This window comes from Lolium rigidum, chromosome 6 (genome assembly GCF_022539505.1).
Source record: "Lolium rigidum isolate FL_2022 chromosome 6, APGP_CSIRO_Lrig_0.1, whole genome shotgun sequence".
NCBI classification, from domain to species: domain Eukaryota; kingdom Viridiplantae; phylum Streptophyta; class Magnoliopsida; order Poales; family Poaceae; genus Lolium; species Lolium rigidum.
In genome coordinates, this window is record NC_061513.1 from 75,702,430 (window position 1) to 75,720,182 (window position 17,753).

The following is a 17,753-nucleotide window of genomic DNA, read 5'->3' on the forward strand; positions in this document are numbered from 1 at the left end:
AATCCCCTCGTCAAATCTCACAAACAGGACATCGCGAATTCCACAAACTCTTTGTCGAGAACGGTAGGACACATATTGCTAGATCCGATCAGAAATCATTAGGCCTAGGGTTTCCAACACTTGGAATTGCGCAACTACTATAACCCTTCGATCGTGGGTTCCAACTTATATAAACGTTCTCCTGATCGTCCTACACTTGTGGTCTCATCGAACCATAAACCAAGTACCACAGAAATTCTATTGGAATAAAACTCTTATGCTAGTACCACTCGAGACTAGTGTGGGTTTGATTCACTCAGATCATATCCGAATGAGTTATTTTCACCTTAAGTGTGTGACCTTATAGTTTCCAAACCGCTCGGACACAACATAAATTGTGGGTAAAATACTCACTTAAGGTATTAATTGGTAGTGGCTCCTAACCAAAGGTTCCACCTCTCGACTGACGTAATGTCAACCCGACGAACCCTGATATTGTGCTATATGCCCCATTTCGTTTGCCTCACGATATAATTTGCCAATCACAAACCAAGCACTTTTTGTCCTTGTTGGTAGCTAGAACTCTCTTCTCAAATCTAGTCGCATGGCCATTCTTTTTGGATATGATCACTTGACAGGGCAAAAAAACATCTCTTTGGATCAGAGGGGGAAGAAGTGAGCCTAGCTCATTTGATTAGGGAAGTTAATGTACAACCGAGTTACCCAGGTTTAAGTTTCCAGGGATGCAGATTTGGGTTCTTATTCCCCTACCTTACTCCTTTGAGGGAAAAAAACTAACCCGAAATCCACCTTTTTGTAGGAAAATGAGTTGCTTCATGTGAAATAATAGGATCCAACCATACTCGGGATAGCTATTAATCTTATAATAAGAACTGCATCCATATTTCAATGTGACGCTCCCTTTAGCTCCACTATGGGGCTTTGGAGACAAAACTTGTGTCTAATCTCGAGAACCACATTCTCTTCTCCTCACCCGTACCGTTTGACGTGGGGTACCACGACAGTACCCATGGAGGATGGACTTGGGTTTTAGGTAAGAGAGCGCGTTGGTGGTTTTGTTGGCGTAGAAAAAACATAGGGGGCACGATTTACCTAGCTTCAACTCCAGGGGGCTATGTGTTGCTTGTCTGCTCTTGATTGATGATGAAGGTTAAAATGTCACCGTGATGGCTATGGTGTTCTCTCTAGATCATTCACTGTCCTCCCTGTCGATCCCTCCTGGTACTTATAAAGGTGGCTAGGTCTCAGGACTCCGGGTTGGTTACATGTTACGGTTCCCTTGTATGGGCTTGTTCTTCTGTCGGACGCCAGTTTCCCGGGCTTCGGCTTCTTTAGTAAATGTCAATACTTCTTGGGATCCATGGGCCTCTGGTTGGACCATATTAGGTATGGTAACAATGGGTACTCGACAAGGTGTTCCCACGTCACCGTCAACCTCCTTTCGTGCTCTGACAAGTAAATTCTACTCCCTCCGTTTGAAAATGTAAGATGTTTAAGGTGTTTATAAAGTAGACTAGACACAACATAAAGTGAGTGAACCTACATACTAAAAATAGACTAGATACAAACTAAAGTGGGTGAACCAAAGAAATTGCTTCAACATCTTACATTTTCAAATGGAGGGAGTACTTAATATGGTACATGTTCTTGATGAAACTGGTCAAATTTAAATTCAATGGTTGGATTGGATTATTTCAGTATTCGTACTCAACTACTCATCCTTTTCATGAAGACATTTTTCTTGGAACATGAGGTTCTAGATTCAATTTTCTTTTGGAAATTGCACAGCTATAGTCGGCAATTTTAAACTTTGGTACTCATCCTTTTCATGAAGACATTTTTCTTGGAACATGAGGTTCTAGATTCAATTTTCTTTTGGAAATTGCATTGTTACGCATTCAGTGGTTGAACGATGCGTCGGTCGTCGGTAATGTGTTAGTATGTTTTTTTTTGGAGTGTTGTATGTGCTATGAATATTTGTCATTTGTGGAGGAGGTGTAGGGGAACTACACTAATCTTGGGTATAAGGAGAATAAGAGTAGTCGCATCCATCCCGTTTCTGAAAATTTGTGACGACTCATTCCTTGCAAAATAACAGTACCTAACAATTAAAGGTTTCATAATTTGGTGATTTCCGGAGGTTGCCTGTCATGTATATGGAAGGGTGATTCCTTGCCTCCTAACATGGACACTAATCAAGCAAATCAAAAAGATGGGTGATTGCCCTTGGTCTAACATCAGGAAGAACAAATCACTTAGGTGCAAAGATAAGAAGACTAGCGCCAAAGGTGCGGCTCCCACGGCTACCACATGGATGATCTTCTTTTCTCGGCTCATACTGTTGGTTTGAGTCGTTATGTGGCTTTGGTGTCGTCCATTCACTTTTGTTGAGGTGTTATCTTTTGGTGTCTTGTTCAAGTGTTGGGGTTGCAGTTTTTGTGTTGAGAGGCCAGTTTGTGATGCGGGCATGAGGGTTTCTTGCTTTGTGAGTATTTCACTTTGGTCTATTTGTATGATTTTCTCCATGTTTTTCGTATATTGCCTGGACAATTATCGTATTCTTAATTAATAGATTGAGGCATAGCTTCTACCTCAATTTTAAATATTTTTGGTGATTTTCTGAAAAAAGGTTAGTGAGGGTCACCTATTTTAGTTATATGATATATAAGAATTTCTATGGTTGTTTCCACGGAAGTAGGCCACAAATATAACTTGTAAGAGCATCGCATCCCGAAAGAACTCCCCAAAGTTATATTAGACCCGCACCTAGTCGTGTGACCCAAACTGGATTTCTATCTGGCGCGACCTAGTAACGTGTTTCGTGCCCCTAGGCCATCTTGATCCACATGGTGCACTGTGGGTGCGCCAAACACAAGTAGAAAGTAGGGTACCGAAAGTCAAGACAACCCTGTAATTGGCTCAGTCGAACTCTGTTTTCCTCTTCCTTTCATCTTCACATTTCTCCCACCCGCCACTACTCTTTCCCTCCACCCTCCATGCCACCGAAAGCTCCGATAGCGCCGATACGGGCAAATGGGACCTTTGTTAGGGAACATAAGAAATCGATAATCAAGACAAGTCAGAGGGGATGACAAAAAAAGTGTGGGATGTTGACTGCATCTTGCGGAGGTTATCCATGAAGGAACGCTAGGGGAGGCACACCAACTCTAGCATGAAGAAGGCGGTGACAATAGCATCCGCGAATCTTAACCTCCACTCTGGAGATGGCAAGCTCCACAACCACTTCACAACCTTCACAAAAGAGAAGCCCATGCCTCTTCACAATCTTCCACGAAGAGGTCACCGGAGCACCAACCGCCAAGCCAACTAGGAGGTAACCCCTCCAAGAGTAACAAGATCACGGTCTCTCACTCGAATTAATAGTAATGGAGAGCTCAACACTTATGCAAGGATGCAAAAGCAAGAACACCAAAGGTGCTCAAATCCTTCACATTCAAATCCCACCAAAGCAACAAATGCTACGGAGAAACTAGATAGGAAGAACAATGGAGTAAATCAATAAATGAATTTAACATCTAGATCCCAAGAGTTCGTCTCACTTAGAGGAGGAATTGATTGGTGGATATTGTATAGCTAGATCACCTCTTTAAAATCCCTCAAGAAGATGCAATAATCATGGGAGGGAATGAAGAGGAAGCATGCTTTTGAGGTTCAACAATGGAGTAGGAGAGAGAGAGAGAGCAAGTGTAATGGTTGACCTTACCTCCTCAAGGAGGAATAAAGGCTATTTATAGTCCAAGGGAGGAAAATAGGCGTTTGGGTGGTTTCCCACGAGGCAAACCGACACTATGTAAGTAGTGCCAGGCTGTACGTCGGACGAACCGGCGCCAGGCCGACATGCCGGGGTGTATGTCGGATGAACCGGCGCCAAGGCTGGCATGCCGGGATGTACGTCAGAATAGCTCTCGGATACCTCTTCCTGCGGTCACCGACATGGGGTCAGCGCCATTGCGGCCGGTCCGGCGTGGGAGAGCTGCCGGTCTCAATGATAGTTTCATCGTAACCTCTCAAACACAGTTATCTCAAAAAGGACTTCACTTTGACAAAGTTCCCGAACTCCAATTAAGATGAACCAATTTTGTTGGAAAGATAACGATGAATAGAACCCCAACAAAAAATAGAAATAGTAAGACTGCTCACATAATATTTTTAGATAATTTTAGAGAGGGAGCCTCCCAACATCAAGAAACAGTAAAGATGTCCGAACTCGAAAACGCAATAGAAGATGCATACAAATTTCATTTTCGATGAACTTGGGCTTGTTGAAAAGCTAGAAACAAGCTCAAGAACCTCACATTGACAAACACCAAGAAGCAAAAAGAATAAATGGATGCAAAATATGCAAAGGATTGAGCTTCGTAAGACGATGCGATCAAGTTACCCAACCGAAAGCCCCTCTTGATAGTGCGTCTATCTATCCTATAACCAGGTCTCCCAACAACCACCTTGAGACCGGTAAAAGGAAAACCTAGCAAGTACATACCTTTACCTTGCGCATCCCGCTTGATCTTGATGGCAAAGATTCAAATCAATTCAAGCCAGAATGCCTCACTTGATTATTGTTGCTTCGTGAAGACTCATGATTCCCACACACCACAATGGGATAACTTCATTAGACATATCTTCACAAGTCCATTATCACCAAATGGATGGCATATTTCAAGATTGATCTTCTTGATATGATCATCTTGAACTTGCCCTTCTCAACCTAGATGACATCCTTTCATGGGTCATATGAAATCATATTCTTTATGCATGTCCATGGCGAACCATACCACAAGATCATAAGTTAGCTCTCATGTGGTACATTCTTTATGCTTCATGTGTTAACCAGCTCGAATACAATATTTGCTCTTAGTCTTGGTAAATCTTGTATCTCCTCATGGTCTATCATAACATCTTGAGGTACATAGAGAAATCTTCATTTGATAGAATGCTTTAAATCTTAGTCAACCATAGCTGAACTCATGAGACTATCATGTGATGCATGTAAAATGCATACATGAACTTTGTACTTTATTGCAACATATTGCCACATATTTGCATCTTATATAATGTTATTCCCATGTTTTTATGATGTTTTAGGGGATTTTCTAAACAATCCCCCTTCTCCGGTTCTAATTTTGTATGGCACGAAATGCCACTTTTTAGTGTTTTTGACTTTCCAGGAGCTACGAGACTCGAAAAAGGAATGGTCAGGGGCCACTCTTCAAAATTCTCGAGATGACCAAAATAAGCTAAAGTGGGACACTAGTAGGTCGAGGAGCTCAAAACTAGGGCAGGTGGCGCGCCCTCCCCCTTTGGGCGCACCACTTGGGGTCGTTTCCATCTCGAGCGTCCGTTTTGCTTCAATCCAACCCAACCGACTTTTTTTTGACCTAAAAACCACTATATATACGAACCCTGAGGGTTTCGTCGGGGCTACGATGGCGGAGATAAAAAACACATAAACAGAGAGTCATTAGGCCGCCGCTGGTGGAGATCGGAGGGGGGGGGGGGACGCTCCCGGAATTGCCTCTTTTGGACTCAACACACCTCCGGTGAAGGCATTAGCACCATCTTCATCATCTTCATCAACATCTACATCAACTCTTCATCATGCCCCTCTATAATCTCTTGGCAAACATGATGTATGATGCAATATATTGTTTTCCCATGTTCTATTGTATCTCTATGTTGATGTTTGAGTAGTGAATTGTTCATGGCAATTGTGAGATAGTTTGTTGTTGGTTGCATACAAGTATTTGTTATCTTCTATGATGATCTTTTGTACTGATATATGAGTGCACACATATGTCGGGAGATGCATTAGGTTGTCACCGTTGCATGTTGATAGGGAGAGGGACAACGGGAGCTAACAGAAACCTTGTCCTAATTCTTAGATGCATGTTGTATTAATCATGATTAATCAAACGAGGGGCATAAATATGGGGACCTTTAATCTTACAGCGGTGAGTGGACTTTACGTCTTAATAATTCTCTTGTTTGCTCTTAACTGGCCCTGGGATCAATCACTAGGGGTGTATTTTCTCATATTCATGGCTACACCTATCTATGGCTCCTCTCTGGAAGAAACACTAAAAATACTATAATTGTGACAACCACACAAATTAAATAGCAATTTGTTGAACACTTGCTCTCTTGAGTTACTCCACTTCACTTCACTTCTTATCACTTTAATTTATTACACTTTACTTTTGTTGCATTAGTTTTACTTCTTCATTTTAATTTCAGCACTTGTAGTTGCATAGTAAAAACCTCCTCACACACACACATTGTAGATCCTAGCTTTACATAGAAGGCCATATAAGTGGGTTATAGGGCTTTAGAGAATAGGTAGTTTACCTTCAGCTCCTCGTGGGTTCAACACTCAAATACTTATCGAATTGTACTGCGGTGATCCCCTGCACTTGGGGGTTATCAAGATACTTTTCTGGTGCCGTTGCCGGGGAGCGTAGTGCTAAGCTTCTATTCTTGCTTGCATTGCTAGTTTACTTTCAGTACCTTGCATATAAAATTAAAACCAATTTTTTATATTAAAGATGCTTTCTCGTAAGCGCAATAGTATGGATGATATGCTATACAACTATGTTAGAAGCTTGAATATTCCCCGTGCCTACTAATATTTTGAATGCAAGAAATTATTTTAAGAGTGACAAGGAAAAACAAGAGAAGGAGGATGAAAAAGGCATAAGCTTGGGGATGCTCATGCAACCCCAAGAAGAGCATGAAGAAGAACAAGAGGAGGAACAATGGAGTAGCTACCCATCTCCAACTCCCAACAATGGTAACACACAAAATACCCCTTCTTATAATATTGATGATTATCCTTTGTGTGAAATAAGTTTGTCTAATTTATGGGAGGATCCTGATTATTTAAAAGAAATAGATGATACCATAAGCTCATTAGATGATTTGTCTATATGTGGTGATTCTATTCACAACTATGTTATTGAGTTTACTCTTGATGCTTGCAAATATTATGAAAAAGGAAGAGATAAGAGCCCTCTTAATGTATTCATGTTATTTAAAATGCAAGCTATTGGTCATTATATGCATTGGCTACCATTTATTTTCTATTATTTATTCATATATAAAATTCCAATGCATAGGAAGAGGGTGAGTCTTAAAACTTAATGGCTCCAAATCTTGTGGTGTGATCCATAAGCTTTCAAGTAACTTTTAATCTGAGAACACCTTTATATCCTTGTTAAATAGCTTTACTTTTTGTTACATATTATTGAGTTTATAAGTTTTAATAAAATAAAAAAATAAAATATGGAAGAGTAAATGAGAAGTTTGACCAATGAAGAAATTGGGGTCGACCTTGAGCATGTGTTGTGCATGCCAATGAAACCATTGCAAACTCTATATCATTAAAACTCTTCCTACATTAAAACAAAATAAAAAGAGTGTTTCATTTCATTATATATGTTAGCTTCTTGAATAAAATGGTTTCCCAATGATTCATATAGTTCCCATCTTGGCAGAAATTATCATATCATTTGTTTAGAGAACTAACAATTTTGTAGGCGTTGGAGTATCATGGAGATGAAAGTATTTCTTTGTTTGAGATGAGTAACATGATATAATGCGGAAGAAGTAGAGGACCAGAAGTAGCAAGATCATAAGCTTGGGGATGCCCTCGCATCCCCTCTCTTCTTTCAAGTATCTCAAGTAAATCATTTCAAACTCATGTTTTAGTTTTTTCTTCATGATCTCGTTGAATGTTTGAGGGGACAATGTTTTTTTTATTTCTTTGTTTTTGGTTTTCCTATGCATGCTTTCTGTAGCATGTTATTTTTATTTTTGTTTACTCTCTGGTTTCTAAATAAATTACAAAAATTTTACCCATTTGGATGTTAAAAGTTGAAAAATAAAAGTGGGAGTTGTTGTTTTTTACGCTGCACTTTTTAGTGTAAGATTCTTATGATTTTTTCCGTAAATACTAAAATCACGAAAAAATCACAGTAGTCATAAATTTTCATCCTCTATATGGAAAAAAATTGGCAACAATTCCTGACATGTTTAAGTGGTCGAGAAAGTTCAGTTTTGCTGCTGTCAATTTTTTTTGACAAATTCTGTTTCGTTATGTTTGCTCTATTCTTTTGTGTTCCAAAATGATTTTTCTTGAATCTTTTGAATTCGGGATAATGTGTATAAATTTATGTTCTCTCTGTTACGTAAATGTAATATTTTATCTTTGAAGATAATGACAACGATCATACTGTTCTTGTACCACTAATGTCACCCCATAGAAAAGAATGGGAAGAAAATTTTGTGTTGAAGTTTTTCACGGGGAATAGAAGAACACCACACCAAGAGAAATCCAAGAATGGTGAATACCATTAGCTTGGGGATTCCCAAGGCACCCCATTGGACTCATACTAAATCTCTCGGTTTTCACATTTCTAAACTTTGTTTTTTGAGCAACATAGGATTCTCGCAAAAACTTGGAGTGTCCTTTATTAGTTTTGTGTCTATTTTTGCGTTGAAATACATATTACCATCATGAAAAATTCCTTTAATTATTATTAAAGATCTACTGAAATAAATTATCATATTCTTGAATACCTCCATGAAAGTGAGTTGCATGTTATAAAAAGATGAAGAGGCATGCATTAAAAGATGAAATTTATATTGTGCATAGTACTATTAGTTTCAAATGCTTTATTGACTGATAATTTGCTATGTGCCTTATTGAGTGCTGCTTCTCACTATTATACATAGATGTTTAATTTTAAGTATCATTTTTGAGAATGAATGAATAGCTCTATGGATACTATTGCATGCTTTTAGTCCTCTTTCTAGACAAAATAATTAAATTCTTACACAACCAAAGACTTGTTTCCAGGCTCAACTCAAATTCAATGTATATCATACCTACCTATATAGCACTTGCTATTCCAAGAAATAGTGTGTGTGTGTTTTGCCTCGAACCTTTTCAAAATATCCTTTTTTATGTAATTTAAAGCTTATAAGAAAGTATGTTGTGGAAGGAAAATACCACTATGAATGTTGTGGGTTTGACTGATTATGAGTAATGAGCTAGAGCGTAACCATGTTTACTGGGGAAGTCTTTCAACATTGCACCTCCAGGGTATTGCACCCTGCGTTGATCATCAGTTCTTTTATTTTTTTGATATCTCTTGTGGAATAAATGGAGGCTATTTAAGAATAAGTATGCATACAATGTTAGAGAAGAGCAATGGGCCGCTAACCGAAGCCATGCTTAATCATGGTGAAAGTTTCAGCAATGGGCATCCTCAATAGGAAGAGTGAAAAAAGTAAAAGAAAAAAGTTGTGAAAAAAGAGAGAGAGTGGAAAAAAAGAAAAAGAAAAAGAAAAAGAAAGAAAAAATAGTAAGAAAAAAGTGTGAGAGAGTTAGAGAGGATGCTCAACGTCCGTTGTTCATGTTGTTCTGGTATGATGACATATAGTTGAGATACCAATCTCCTTTGGTCCTTTGTACAGATGGCATGAAAGTACCCCATTGCGATACTTGGTCGAAACATGTATTGATGAGGACATCCCTACCACACTACTACCTCAGTCATTACGAGATGAAGATGATGCTGCTGTGAAGCTCAAGTCCAATGAAGTCAGGATTGGACCAATGACACGAGCTCGTGCGAAGCTACTTAAGCAACAGGTGAACTTGTTCCTATGTGATACTTTGATCGATGAGAACTTTATACTGCCTAAGTCGTATTACTTATGTATGATCAGGTATGAAGAGGAACCAAGCATCGCACAAGGAGGAGAGGAGCAGCTGGACAAAAAGATGGACGTGAAGCTGGACATGGAGCTAGACACGAAGATATTCCATCGACGCGCGAGGGAGGAGCGGGAGGCATGCGCGAGAGGAGGAGAAGTCCAGACCGGCGCCCAGCCCGGTCAACCGGCCGTGCCGCCGGACCATCCGGTCCCAGAGCCGGTCCGACCGGCTGCGCCGCCGGATCCATCCGGTTGCAACCGGATTTCACGCTTGTGCCAACCGGGAGCTATCCAGTAACCCTGGCGGCTCCGTCCGGTTGCCATCCGGCGCCAGGCCCGGTCCAAACCGGACCGGCCGGTCCCAGGTCCGGTCGACCGGCCCCCAGACCGGCCGTGTCCGAGTCTGTCTCAACCAAATCTATTCTGGGTCGGTTATTTTTGTATCTTTTCGACCTGAGGCCGTCCCGGACGCCTATATAAGTGCCTAGGACGCCCCCTAGCTGCTTTAGACCACGTTTAAGATAAACCCTAGTTCTTAGTTGTTTGCTCTGAAAAACTATTGAATTCCCTACACCATATTGCTTGATATTGTGTAGATCTGAAAGTCTTGTGTAATCTGCTGTTCCATTGGGAATTAGAAGGTTGCAACTTACCGCTTCGTGGTCGGTGGCTACGTGCGCAAGTGTGTGGAGTTGCGAATATCTTGCAGGGTTGAGAGCTATTGCATTGGCGACAGGGACCAATCGAGAGATCTCGTTGCGTCATACAAGTTATCATCCACTTCATCAAGTTACCTCCGCTGCAATCACCCCGTGATCATCATCACCACCGTTGCTTACTGAGAAGATCGGGCAACCCCTTATCATCTTGGTATCAGATTCTCGGGTTTCCTCGGTAAGCCATCCACAATCCACCCCATAGTTGAGTTGTGAGTGTTTCCTATCCAGAAAAAGCCTAAAAAAATTAGGGTTAGGGTTTGCCATAGCCTTAGATTGCACTAATTTCAAGTTTTAGTTGCTTTTCGTAGTTGTTTTTGCGTATCTTTTTCTTCCATCTAGTTGTTAGGGTTTGTGTCTCTACTATTTTCTAGTTTCAATTTTTGTTACTCAGAGTCCACATAGCATACAGTGTGTTTATCCAAACCATAGCCACGGCCTTTCGATATAAGTGACTAGGGACTTTCCCAGAAGAGACTAGTTTTACCGCTCGACAGGCTGCTCATTAGGGTTTTGGTGTTTTGCATATTTTGTTGGCCGTGTTATCAAGGAGTTGAGTCATAAAAAAACAGAAAATTGAAAAGAAGCAAAAAGAGTTACATAGTTGTGTGTTATACAAAGAGAAAAATCCAAAAAGAAAAGTGAAGTGCTAGAAGAATCAAGTGAAGGCCTAAGTTTACTTTACTACACCTGTAGTTGAGAAATCTTGTGCCTGTCTCGTTGAGCTTTGCTAGCGTCTCTCTAGTGCATTGCAACCTTTCACCCATATAGTTGCATTGCCACATTTATCGCCTTGTGTGAGTATCATTGGTTGTCTACGGTCAGCGCTAGAGCTTGTTATTGGTGCAAATAGGTAGCCCACCTACAGCCCCACATATATCCTGCTTTGTCGTGTGATTTGTTTATACCCTTGATATTCGCTTCGCTACATCTGTGCACTAGTTGTCACTACAAGTGGTAAGCAATACTAATTCACTTTGGAGCGGTAAGATTTCCTTTTCTTATCAGTTTGAGTTGTGAGAGTACCACCATGTATTTTTGATTTAGTGCACTAACCTACTAACCATGTCTGCTAGTGATGAAAAAATTGTTAACCAGGAGAACAAGAACTCCGCGGATTTGATGACATGGAGGGAGTATGAGGCTCTTCGTAATGAGATGCGACGTGAATTCCGCACTCATGATGATGAGCTTCGGGGAATGGTCCAAGGGATCTCCCAAAAGCTGGATGCTACTAATGCAACCGTCACCACAATGCGAGATCAAATGACGGATATCCAGCGCAGTCTTGTCGATTTGCGACTAGCTGTTGAGAATTTGACTGCACAACAGCAACAAGAAGATGAAGAAGATCCCGAGCTTCAAGATGACGCCCACAATGCTCGTGGTGCGCCACGTGGTAATCACCCTCGTGGTTTTGCTGAACTCCGACGTCCAGGTCGTGGGTTTGAGGAAGAAGATGGATTGAGTAAGCCCAAGTTCTCCATACCCAAGTTTGAAGGAGGTGCTGATGTTTAAGAATACCTCACTTGGGAGCTGAAAATTGAGAAGCTATGGCGTTTACATAATTACACTGAAGATAGAAAGATCAAGCTTGCTTCTTCTGAATTTGATGGCTATGCATTGCGTTGGTGGGATCGATATGTTAGTGCTCGCGAAGAAGATGGTGAACCGCCTATTATCACATGGCGTGCTATGAAGGCGGCAATGACCGAGCGTTTTGTGCCCACAAATTATTTGCGCAATATATTTGATAAGTTGACCCTATTGAGACAAGGTGTGAAGACTGTTGATGAATACTACATGGAGATGGAGATGCTCATGCAGCGTGGTCATGTCAAAGAATCCCTTGAGATGACAATGACGCGTTTTCTCAATGGTTTGAAGTATGATATCAAAGGCATTGTTCGTCATTACAGTTACACCACTATGAATGAGTTGCTACATCATGCAAGAGAAGCTGAATCACAGTTGGCTGACGAAGCAAAGGTTAAAGGTTGAGCTTCAGGAGCTGGGCGCTTCACGCCTCGTGCGCCCCCACCTACGGCGCCGGCGCCATCGACGCGCTCCGCACCTTACTCTACTCCGTCTAGCAAGCCGGTCTCCAATGTGTCTAACGCAAAGAAGTCTGAATCTGCTGCAAGTACGAGTGGCTCTAACATGTCTACTGCGCGCAATCGTGATATGGCTTGTCATACATGTGGTGGCAAAGGTCACTTCAAGAGAGATTGTCCTAACCGCAAAGTCATGATTATCAATGAGGACAATGAGTATGAAACTGGAGATGATGTTGATCCAAATGCTCCAGAGGATGATGACTATGACACTGATGGTGAAGATGCATATCTGTCTGATGCTCGCACTATTGTTGTGTTGCAGCGTGCTCTTAATGTGTTGCCTAGTGCATCTACTCAGCGCTGCAATTTGTCCAAACAAAGGCTTTAGTTGGTCCTGACAAAGCTTGCAAGGTCATTATTGATGGCGGGAGTTGCCGCAATTTAGCAAGCAAGGAGTTGTGTACCAAGCTGAAGTTGAAGTATCTACCGCACCCGCATCCATATTATATTCAGTGGTTGAGCGACAATGGTGAGATGAAGGTAAACCATATGGTGCGTGTTGAATTTGCTATTGGACCGTATAAGGATTTCATTGATTTTGATGTGGTTCCTATGACGGTGTGTCACCTACTATTGGGTCGCCTTGGCTCTATGACCGTTCTGTGCAACACAATGGCCGTGCCAATACATATCACTTGGAGTTCAAGGGCAAGAAAATCAACTTATAGCCTATGTCACCACAAAAAATTGTCAATGAATCTCGTCAGAAAGTTGAAGTAAACTTGGAGGATGCTTCTTTAGATAGGCGAGAGAATTGTAATGTCGTGAGTGATATAACGAAAAGTGAGAGAGTGAATTCCTTAGTCTCATTAGCCACCAAAGAAGACATGCGAGAATTTAGTGAGGATCCTTCGGCCATGCCTCTTGTGCTTTTGTATAGGGGTACGGTTTTGGTTTCTAACGACATGACCCCTCTTCCTCTTGGTGTTTCTAATGTTTTGCAGGAATTTGGCGATGTGTTTCAGGAAGAGGTACCCGCAGGACTAGCACCACTGCGAGGTATTGAGCATCAAATTGACTTGATTCCCGGAGCTTCGCTGCCCAATAGGGCGCCATATAGAACAAACCCCGAAGAAACGAAGGAGATAAAGAAGCAAGTACAAGCGCTCCTTGACAAAGGTTATATCTGCATAAGCCTTAGTCCTTGTGATGTTCCTGTTATTCTAGTTCCTAAGAAAGATGGTACATGGCGTATGTGCGTAGATTGTAGAGCTATAAACAACATTACTATTCGATATCGTCACCCTATTCCCCGTTTAGAGGATATGCTAGATGAATTGAGTGGTGCTGCTGTGTTCTCTAAAATTGATTTGCGTAGTGGTTATCATCAAATTAGGGTGAAAGAAGGGGATGAATGGAAAACAGTCTTTAAAACAAAATTTGGTTTATATGAGTGGTTAGTAATGCCTTTTGGTTTGACTAATGCACCTAGCACTTTCATGAGACTGATGAACCATGTTTTGCGTGAATTTACTGGCAAGTTTGTCGTTGTGTACTTTGATGACATATTAATCTACAGCCGCAATGAATCTGATCATAATATACATATTCGACATGTTTTGCAAGTGTTGCGTGATAATAAACTCTATGGTAATCTTGAGAAGTGCACATTTTACAAAGATAAGGTCATATTTACAGGTTATGTTGTCTCTCAGCATGGAGTAGAAGTAGATGTGTCTAAAATTGAAGCTATTCAAAATTGGCCTACTCCAATGAATATGAGTCAAGTTAGAAGTTTTCATGGTCTAGCTGGGTTTTATAGAAGATTTATGCCCAACTTTAGTACTATTGCTGCACCTTTAAATGACTTAACTAAAAAGGGTGTAATATTTGAGTGGGGCGCATCCCAAGATCATGCTTTTGATGAACTTAAGAGATTGTTAACTTCTGCACCGTTGCTTGCACTTCCTGATTTCAATAAACAATTTGAGATTGAATGTGATGCTAGTGGTATTGGAATTGGTGGTGTGTTGATGCAAGAGGGTCGCCCAATTGCATATTTTTCTGAGAAACTGTCTGGTGCTAAGTTGAACTATCCTATATATGATAAAGAATTGTATGCTTTAATTAGAGTTCTTGAGGTTTGGCAATATTACTTGTGGCCAAAAGAATTTATCATACATTTTGATCATGAAGCTTTAAAATACCTGAAAGCTCAGTCTACTTTGCATAAGCGTCTTGCTAAGTGGATTGAGTTCATTGAGTCTTTTCCATACATTATTAAGCATAAGAAGGGAAAAGATAATATTGTTGATGATGCTCTATCTAGGAAGAATATGCTATTAACTCAACTTGATGTTAAAATTCCTGGATTAGAAGTACTATGTGATTTGTATGCTACTGATCATGATTTTGCTGAACCATATCGCTTATGTGCTCTTGGTAAAGCATGGGAAAAATATCACATACATGATGGGTTCTTGTTTAGAGCTAACAAACTATGTGTTCTAGAATCGTCTGTGCGTTTGCTCTTATTGCAGAAATCACATGCTGGAGGTTTGATGGGTCACTTTGGGCGTGAGAAGACGCTACTCATGCTAGCTGACCACTTTTATTGGCCAAATATGAGGCAGGATGTGGACAGGTATGTGAAGCGGTGCATTACTTGCAACAAGTCCAAGTCCAAGCTGAAGCCTCACGGTTTGTATACTCCTTTACCGGCACCTAATACACCTTGGGAGGATATTAGTATGGATTTTGTGTTGGGTTTGCCGCGTACTAAGAGAGGCCATGATTCGATATTTGTGGTAGTGGATAGATTCTCTAAAATGTCACACTTTATTGCCTGCCACAAAAGCGACGATGCTTCGGATATTGCTAACCTGTTTTTCAGGGAGATTGTACGTCTACATGGAGTCCCGAAGACTACTGTTTCTGATCGTGACGTGAAGTTTATGAGCTACTTCTGGAAGACGCTGTGGAGAAAGCTGGGGACGAAGCTACTTTTCAGTACAACTTGTCATCCCCAAACTGATGGTCAAACTGAAGTGGTGAATAGAACATTGTCACAACTGTTGAGATCCATGATCAAGAAAAACCTGAAGGAGTGGGAAGATTGTTTGCCGCATGTGGAGTTTGCTTATAACAGGGCGGTACATTCTACCACAGAGTTGTGTCCCTTTGAGGTGGTGTATGGTTTCAAACCCATTACTCCGCTGGATTTGTTGCCTCTACCTATACATGAGAGAGTCAATATGGAGGCATCCAAGAGGGCAGATTTTGTACGGAAGATACATGTGAAGACTAAAGAGTTGACAGAAAAGAAAGGCAAGAGCAATGTTGCAAGGATGAACAAGAAGCGCAAGGAGTTGTTGTTCAAGCCTGGTGATATGGTCTGGGTACATTTTCGCAAGGATAGTTTCCCGAAGCTGCGGAAGTCCAAGTTGCTTCCTCGTGGTGTTGGTCCTTACAAAGTGCTTGCCAAGATCAATGACAATGCATACTCGATAGATCTTCCAAATGATGAGTTTGGTGTCATTAATTCTTTTAATGTTGCTGATTTCACACCATATGACGGAGAAGACCTTGGAGCATCGAGGTCGACGCCTTTTGAAGGGGGGGGGGGAGATGATGAGGACATCCCTACCACACTACTACCTCCATCATTACGAGATGAAGATGGTGATGCTGTGAAGCTCAAGTTCAATGAAGTCAGGATTGGACCAATGACACGAGCTCGTGCGAAGCTACTTAAGCAACAGGTGAACTTGTTCCTATTTGATACTTTGATCGATGAGAACTTTATACTGCCTAAGTCGTATTACTTATGTATGATCAGGTATGAAGAGGAACCAAACATCGCACGAGGAGGAGAGGAGCAGCTGGACAAAAAGATGGACGTGAAGCTGGACATGGAGCTGGACACGAAGATATTCCATGGACGCGCGAGGGAGGAGCGGGAGGCATGCGCGAGAGAAGGAGAAGTCCAGACCGGCGCCCAGCCCGGTCAACCGGCCGTGCCGCCGGACCATCCGGTCCCAGAGCCGGTCCGACTGGCTGCGCCGCCGGATCCATCCGGTTGCAACCGGATTTCACGCTTGTGCCAACCGGACGCTATCCAGTAACCCTGGCGGCTCCGTCCGGTTGCCATCCGGCGCCAGGCCTGGTCCAAACCGGTGAAAGTGCATGGAGCCCCCATGTGTGGTTTTGGTAATTAATGACAATCCCTATGGACTAATGTTTGCATTGAGTTATATTTGTAGTAGTTGTCCATAGGCAATGCTTGAACCATATGTTGGCTTCAAGGTTGCAATAAGAATAAATTGATGAAGGATATCAAGTGTCAAGTATGTCTTGAAGATGAAGATGAAGTGAGCCCTCAAGTTACTTCAAGACATCAACATGATGAAGAATGAAGAAATGGAGTGCAAGTTCAAGATGAGCCAACACGGAGAGATCATATGCTTGAATCTTGCCATCCATATGGTGATCATGGATATGTGAAGATGCTTCGAAGAAGAAGCTCTCCCGTAGTGGAGTATGGGGGAGAGCTCTCCCATAGTGGAGTATGGGGGAGCATTTCGCATGTCTTCATCAAGCAAGCACAATCAAGAAAGGCGTTCCATCTTGTTGCGGTCAAGACCGTCATCATCAAGCTCAAGTGGAATGCACAAGGTTAAGGTTTTCTCTTGATAGGGTTTCTTTCTCATCGGTCTCATGGTGTAGTTGGAGACCGTTTTATAGTTTAGTTGCCGTTCTATCAAGAGGGCTCTCGAGTGAGTAACTCGATCGTATCCTTCGGAGAGCTCAAACCTTTGCATCCTTGCATCATCTTTCTTGGTTGTTATTTGGATATTGTCCATATGATGTTTTAGAGCTTGTGCGTATTCTCATGACAAGCTCTAGTTCATCAAGAATGGTTTTTGCATGGGCAACTTGTTGCATTTTCGAGGTTGGAGGTTTTACCGGTATGTCTTTCTTAGATAGGTCAAACCTTTCATCATTTGTTTCTATACTCCTTTGCTGGACTATGATGGTTCCCTGCATTATCTTGTATATCTTGTTACTAGCTTCGAAACGAGTCCAAGATCATCAAAATCGGAGTCCGGATACTCAAGTTATGCCTTTTCTAAGTTTGCCCATAGAGAGGAGTTTGGGCTGGCCGGTAGTACCGCCCGAGCACGGCCGGTAATACCGCCCGTGCACGGCTGGTAGTACCGCCCGAGGTACCGCCCGAGGTACG